The 8,297-nt window shown below is 40.0% G+C and overlaps 1 pseudogene; it reads right to left on the bottom strand.

Moving 5' to 3' along the window:
• Positions 1-4,511: 4,511 nt before the first annotated feature.
• Positions 4,512-5,351, bottom strand: LOC123823973 (annotated as a pseudogene).
• Between the last annotated feature and the right edge of the window lie 2,946 nt (positions 5,352-8,297).

The following is an 8,297-nucleotide window of genomic DNA, read 5'->3' as shown; positions in this document are numbered from 1 at the left end:
TTTTGTGGTTTGTATTTTGGTTGTCATTTCATAAAAATCATTGCTAAGACCAATGGCAAGGAACATTCCTTCTAGGAGATGTATGATTTCAGGCCTTATGTTTAATCTTTAATTCATTTTGAGTTCATTTTTGTAAGTGGCGTAAGATAAGCTTCCTGTCTACCTATTACCCCATACGTGGGTAGTCAAGTTTCTCCAAAGTCCCTTAGCCTAAGGGGCTGGATTCCATATTTCTCTCAGAGACACTTTTGTCTGTGGAAGGATGACAGTTTTTTGTGGAGGGGCAGCAATGAGGGATGTCTTATGCCGCCTTGGTGCCACTGTCCTTGCAGCAGCATCAGTGAGGCCAGTGGGCCGCAGTGGCATGGTGACGGTGGCAGCAGCGGTGCTGGAGTCCCCTTCACAGTGTTTTTCAGGAGTTGGGTGGGTGATCCTTCAGGGGTAGACAGAAATTTCACCTATTGCTTAACTTTGTTCAGATATCCAAAGTGACTGATTTGTTGGGTATAGGAGTTATCCTAGGTTGGACATGAAATGGCTTGCAGTGCCCCACAGATCTGTCTACCCTCTGCCACTCCATTCTGTTCCTCACCTCCATCAACCCCACACTTCTGTCTAACTCTGTTGCTTCTGGACTTCTGTACACATCCAGCTCCAGTTTCACGGGTATGTAGCCAGTGCCATGCTCAGGGGTCTGTGCTTGCCATCCAGTCCCACCCTTCAGGGTTTAATGTTCCGAAGCTGCCATCTTGGAATTCTTAATAATTTTATTTTTGAATTTTTATTTTTTAAGTGAGTGTAGTGGGAGAAGGGAAGATTGCTGGGCTCTCACAAAGGCTCTCTTGTTTGAGGGTAATTGTCTAAGACAGTGTTTTCTAGCGGCTTCTGGACCATAGCCAAGATGTGCTGGAGCCAGTTTATGAGCCACCGCAGGGTCTGCTGCCATGACTGAGGTGCTCTGGCTTATAACCTGAAGCACGAGTGGCCTCAGTTTACATGTGGTCCCACCGCCTGCTGCCTCCCCACCTTCCCTGGATAGAGTCCTGGCTACTTGCTTTCCTGTCCCTGCCCTGGGCTGGGTGGGGAGACTGGCAGGACTGGGGTCAGGACTTGTGCCCTGTGTGCTGAGCAGAGCCCTGGACACCTGAGAGAGTCTGCACTCCTCTTGTGAGTATCCTGTGCTCAGTGGGGAACATCCTTAACTAGCAAATAAAAAGCACCATGACAGGTCAAGGGAAAAACTACAGAAAAAGGGAAAAAGTCTTTTTTTTTATGATTTTTTGAACAAGAAGCTCTGCATTTTTCTTTTATACCAAGCTCTGTAAATTATGTAGCCAATACTGAATTGTGTATCAAATGAAGATCTACTTCCAACTATTGTTTAATTTCATTTTCATGCTTGGAGTGTTCTCTTGCAACTCTGCTTCTCTAGTTTTTTTCATTGTTCAACACTGAGGTTTGGTTCCACTTAATTTTAAAAGGCTAATTACTGATCATTCATTACTCTGAATTCTTTCCCATAGAGCTCAGTTTATCATATATTTAATTAGCATCAGTGTATTGGGAAGAGTGGTAAGACATTTGTTTCTTGTCAAAGCCCTATAAGTAAGTATTGTATGCCAGGTGGTATTCAAAATGTTAACGACTGGTTTGGCCGGAGTGTACAACAATAAAAGTGGGTGTCAGCTGTAGAACAGATACAGTACCATGAAAGTCCTCTGCTCTGCTGGTTAGCACTTTTGCGCTTGCTAGATGAGGTATCCAAGGCATTCTAAAGGACAGCCCAGCATAGCTGGGACAGCAGGGGGCCACTTGGGATGGGTTGCTACTTACAAACTGACATAGACGTGTCTCAGTATTCTCCCATTCTGTAAGGTCTTATTGGGGCTTCTTGGCTGGATATCAGCCCCAGTGGCATGACCCTCCACAAGATACTTAGTTCCTCCAGTTTTTAATTGTTTTAACTGTCAAATGACAGTTAAAAAACATGATAAAGTCCTCAAATATTTATTATCTAGTATGGTCAGTGTTTTTTCTTGATGATGTTAAGATTCAAATATAAATAGATTTGGTCCCCCAGAGGTTCCTAATTTCATCTGGCCCAGGAAATAAGACATAAACACAAATAATTATGATACAAAATAGAGGGTGTCCTGGGAGAGAAATATAAGCTGCTGTGGAAGCTGAAAGAACTGAGAAATCACTTCTGATTTGGGAATAAATGAGATAGACCTGGGAAGGCTTTGCAAAAAGTGTGGCCAATGACCTGGATCTTAAAGTATGAAGTGGGATTTTTAAAGTCATGACTACGGGGAGGAAATGCAGAAATGGGACTGGAGAAATGACCACAGTGGACCCCTGTAGCTCAGGAAAATCTATGAGTTTATGTCCAGTTTTCCCTCCCCCATTTATGTCCTACTTCCTCTGATTAGATTGGAAGCTTCTCAAGTATTTCTAATTCTTGCTCCTAACACATGATCAACAAACACTTTGGGACCATAATGATTGTTACCTTCTGAACTATTATGTTCTTTATGAAACTAGAGATATGATGTGTCAAGATTTAATCATGCATCATGTTTAATGTTTGGAGAGAGAAGCTTTTATAACCAGTTGATATCATGTGCAATGACTGGGCTGTGTTTATGTATGTGATGCACTAAGATTGGGGGTTTTACATGCAGGTTTCTGGTGTGCTTTGTGGTGGTCACTACAGAGAGATCACTATACTATGGCTTCAGTGTCAAGAATAAGGTTATTAATGGAGACAGAAGTTAGTACATATACACATATGTTGGTTATGCATAGCAGTGTATGGACATAGGTATGTAAAAGATGTTTGGGAGTAGGATCAGAGTATCTCTCAAATATAGTTCAGAGTTTTGAATTGTTTCTCAAGAGGCTAAAACACATTTAATTGCCTTCTGGGGCAGGTCAGGGCTAGGACTGTTGCACTGAAACCTTCATGGTACATTAAGAAATAAAAAATTGAATGATGTGACTGGTAAAACATGAAATTCCTCTTAAAATCATACAGAAGAGTGCAGACCTGGCCTCCCCACTCCTGCCAAGTTTAATGTGGTATAAATGGCAATATGCCTATGAATCTCAACTCCTCTGACTTGGTATATTCCTCACTTCACACTGGCTGCTGAGGCCACCAAACTTTGCATAGGCCTGTGAAGGGATGAGGTAGGTGAGTCAATGTATACATTACCACCAGGAATGTTTAATCACCTGTCTTTTTGATGCATGGCATAGTAAGTGGTTCTGTGGTTAAATGGAGTGACACGGCAACTCACCTGATTTTGAGTTGCCCTCTTTGTCCATCTCTATACTTGGACTAGCCTTTGAGTGTTATCCTACCTTACCTGACCTAACTCAAACCTTGGCTCTGGGGTCATATCAGAAGTGAGAAGGTAAATGTAGACATAGAGTCAAAGAGGTAGAATTCATTACATTATCTCCAGCTCTGCTCTAGGCAGAGGTCCTCAAGTGATTTCATTCAATCACCATTGCTTGGTGCGTGGAAAGAAATATTGATTCCTTTTGTTTTAAACCTTTGCTAACCAGGAAACCTCCTGATTTATTTTGAAGGGTAACATGGGCCAGGCACATATTTCTCAGGCTCACTTTCACAGCCCTAGGCAGTTTCCAAAATCATTTCAGACTTAGGTGTTCAGTTTTAAACCATAGGAAAAGCTGGTAGGGCCTGAGCTGACTTACAGATAATTGGTTCATGTCACAAGTTGCTGGTGATCCGTAAAACCATGCTTGGTTGGCATTGTGCCTGTGGAGGGAATTCTGTGCGACAGGATACAAAGTGGGCTGATGCGAGGAAGTGCTATGATTTCCGTGGCTCCGGAGAAGCTCAGTGCTCAAAAAGTCCTTTTCCAACTTCTATCTATTTTCTAAAATATTACAAAATATCCCCCTTCCAGTGTATAGTTTTATCCAGTTAATTTCTCCACGAGGTGTTGGTGATTCTTTATGTCTATTGATCAATAAAGGGCCTGAGGGCATCAAAGGAAATGCCTATAATAGCAGTGGGACCAGAGAAGAAATCCTGGGTTAAAGGTAGACAACTTCCCTTTTTTAATTGTGGCAAACATAAACACTATCAGTACCAAGATTAGCATATTTATACTACTTTATAACATTAATGGGATAACTCAAAAAACTTGAAATGTCCCTACCTCTTGGTAAGCAAATGACTAATGCTTCATTTCATTGTGAGTTCTGTTTTATTGTCCAGCCTAATGGTCTGATGAATGAATTCTTTGAATTTTTGGAAGAGAAATGAAAGCAAAGTTTTATAATTTAAAATGACTGTGTGCTATAGCTTCTTTTTTTTAGAAACACAGCCAATTTTATTCAAATTCTTCAAAATATATACTCAGTATTTTAATTGTTTCTAAGCTATGCCACTCTTTAGATAATAGTTTTGTTATTTCATCTTTTATAGGTTTTTAAAATATTTTCTTCACAGTTCTTCAGTAGAAGGCGGGGTCTTAAGTTGACAACTTAGGAGCCTCTGACCACCAGTCTGATTAAACTTCTTCTCAATATTCATGATCAACATCTGGTTTCTAAATGAAAGGCTTTTGTCTTTCAATCACTGGCTGATAGGGTGAAACAGCATTGTTATCCATAACCGCATGATCTAATTTGGAATCAAACTTGACATCCAGTCTTGCATTTATAATCAAATTTATAATCTGCCTTTCAGCTTCTTCTGGAGTCATATTCAATTTATCTGCCAACATGTTAATGCTGATACTCTGGCAGATGTGACAAAAAATCCCAAATATGAAGAGACAGGTATTTTCAATGCAATTCTCAAGACAAACCACCAAGAAGAAGTCATTCACAAGCACAGGTTCACATTCCCTCAGCTATTTCTGAGACCCATCAAAGTCAAAGTTAACATGCTCTCAACATGGGTCTCCATTTGGGCCTTTCTATGTGTGAGACTCCTGTTGAATAACTTTGACCAGATCTCTTAGCACCTGCCAGCGTTTTTGAACATCTTTCTTTGTTTTGACTGCTGGAGTCTAATATCGAAGAATATGTGGACACATCATCTACATTAAGATACTGTGGGAGGTAAAGGAAGAGATCAATAATGTTATCATGCCCTTTGGGGTGGCTGGAAAATAACAGAGACCAGTGAATGAGCCATGTTCATTGCTGGAGTGGAGAACTCAGAGTTGTTATCTAAGGTCTTCCATGGCTGTATCCCAACTCTGCATTAAGATTTCAGCAGCCAGTTTCTGTACTATAGCTTTTTTCCTCAGCTGATCTGGGCTACAGCTTGGCCAGCTGGATGCAAATGCCCTCAAAATGTCCATCTAACGAAATGGCAGACCCTGTATAAAGCAGCTTTTCTCCTTTGTGGAGGAACAAGTGCCAGGGGCTTTCTCTGTTTTAAATTGCTGTCATGGAGATAAATCTTATGCATAAGTTTGGTGTGTTTTTCATCAGATGTCCAAATACCTGGACAGAGTACTTTGTTCTCCAAAATACTCAGACAGTGAAAGTATAAAATCTGTTTTGTAATAAACAGCAATTCAATTAGATTTGGAAGGAGTAGTCAAGAGTCAAGATGTTAAAGTTTAATGGGGATGCATTTTAGAAAAGAAGCAATCAATGATGCCTAGAGGGACTTTTGCAATATTTTATCACTAATTAGAGGTAAAAATTTAAGGTGCCTGATTCATATTTCCATGGTCTTTTGGTGTAGTGTCTGATCCATTTGCCTGTCACTGAAGGAGGAGGGGGTGTCATTAGTCATTTTTTGCCCAAGGTCTACTCAAACCCGATGCAACAAAAATGTTACAGGAGAGTTATGTGTCACTACTGTATGCCCATGTGACTACCAGGGCCATAAAGGAGAAATGGAACTTTGAGGGATTGTTTCTCCTATCAGGGAGCAACAAATTTGAGAAGCAGTTTGATTTACACAAGTTAGAAACAGTGCAGTTAACTTGGCTTGTCAAAATAATGAATGTGGATATGTAATGTAATCTAGTCAGGGTCCTGTGGCCCGGAACTTGGATACTGTATCTTGGAAATAGAGAAGAAAGGGTACTGTGATTTTTTTCATGTTTTGAAATTCTATTAAACCCATCCACCCAGTAGTGAGACATTAGTTCAGCTGCTGTAACCACCATCTCACCTTTTGTCAGATGGCTCAGAACATGGACATGAGGACCACAAATTTGGGGTTATTTAAATAGTCCTACAGTTGCTCAGTCAAATTGGAGTTAAATGTTGCTGTGTGCTTCCTAGAACCTTAGCAATACAGAGAATGGTAAAGTCCTGTCCATCCTTTTTCCTAATTAGGTATCCTTACGTGTGGCTTCTAGAAATGCATCTAAACCTAAGATTCATCCTTTCAAGACCCAAGATTCTGTGCTTTTAAACACCTTCTAAGTAATCCTCCTTTAATCTCAGTGCTAATTGTTTTCTTCCTTGCACTAATAGTTTTCTCTTTAGTTCTTCTTTGTTAATATTTATACTTTCTGCCTATTAGCCCTCTTCCTTCTACTATGGTTCCACTTAGGTTAACTCAATTCAAAAATATTTATTAAACAAAAGTGTCTATCAAACATTTATGCAGTTTTTGTGGGAAGATATAAAGGAATTAAAGATGCAATTCCTAGCTTGTTTTATAAGGATCGGTACTAAGGCAAACTACATGAACCATCTACAAGACATTTCTAAAGCAATGGGTAACCCACTGGAGAGGTGGAGCTGAACCCGATACTTATTCCTAACAAAGCGCCCCAAATTTTACAGATGGTCAATGTGTTTGTTGAATGAGAAAAAGACCAGTTGGATTTAAAGTAAGGGACATACCACAGTAAAATTATGATGCTCATTATTGATGAAAAGTTAGTATGGGAAAACACTGCAACTTCTTGCACGTTTCCATTGGGTTCTTTCCCCACTGTATGCTCCAGACACACCAAGTAAATTATAGTTTTCCCAAAACTTGCCTGCATACTATCTCATGCTACTCTCTGCATCGTTTCTCATTTTAATTTGGTGGAACTATAGTAATCTTTGAAGGCCCAATTCAAAAGTCCCCTCATCTGGGAGACATTCTTCAAACTGCTCCAGCTACCATATCATGAGGGTATGCCTATTATCCCTGCACTTCTTTCCACACATCCTGTCCCACTCAGGCAGAAGAGATCCAGATTAAGCTCTCAATACTCTTTTTCAAATGGACATTGACCACACAAACCATGTACCATTTAAGATACAAGCTGGCAAGATACAAAAATAAGTAAATCATGATTCTGAATTTAAGATCTAATAGTCTAGTATGGAAATCCATACACATACATAAAACAACACAGAGTGCTATGGGCTACATTAGTCAGGGTTTATGCCTGGCAACTGCTTTCAGTATTCCTAATTTGAGAGCCATTAGTTTGAGATTAAAACAGATAACAGAGTACTTGTGAAAAATTACAACTACAGATTATGTTTAAAAGTCCCTACATATCATAAGGGTATATAGTTTGAAGCTACTCAGTAAGCAACTGATGCCATAGTATGTCCCTCGTAAAATGTCCTACCCCTTCATCACCAGCCTTGCCCTGTGGCCAGCTTCCTCTGGAGAAAGAAAGAGGCTGTGGTTTGCCATAGATAGTGAGGAGAACTAGAAGAAGACCAAGTCTGCAGATTCTCATTCCTAATCCCCACTGCAAAGTGTTGGGTTTTGAGAAGGGCTTGGGTGAGGAAGTGAAGAAATAGGAAAAAAATATACATCCTTCCCAGTTGGAGCCATCTTAAATTCCCATGATGCTCAGCCAATAACCTGACAATAGTTAAGAACACAATCAAGCAATTTACACAATGTTTAATTTTCCTAACCTATTGTACTTGTATTAATTCTATACTCTTGGAATGTATTCAAAACATTAGAAGTAATTTAAGATAAATAATTTTGTAGTAAATATGTTATATGCCAAAGATGGAGCTTAGGTCAGTGGCCAGACCACACCTTGGAAGGAGACTAAGGGACAATGGAGGGGATCAGATTTGAACCCTCAGAGTATTGGGTTCCTACTCAGAGTAGAGCAAAGAGACTTGGTGCTGGTCAAGAGTTCATCCCTGGAGCACCCAGAATCGTGGGCTGGAGTGGTGACTAATTCTGAACCTTAAGAATTACCTTTCCTGGAAGTGTTTGAACAGAACATTCACAAAAGAAATTAAGAGGGCAAGTAAACGTGAAAAATACAGGGTCTGGCACAATTATGAGCTGGTAATCTACACCAAATCTT

This window comes from Phyllostomus hastatus, unplaced genomic scaffold, assembly GCF_019186645.2.
Source record: "Phyllostomus hastatus isolate PE091 unplaced genomic scaffold, TTU_PhHast_1.1 phas_contig_524, whole genome shotgun sequence".
Classification (NCBI taxonomy): domain Eukaryota; kingdom Metazoa; phylum Chordata; class Mammalia; order Chiroptera; family Phyllostomidae; genus Phyllostomus; species Phyllostomus hastatus.
This window is presented reverse-complemented; position numbering and strand designations above follow the sequence as displayed.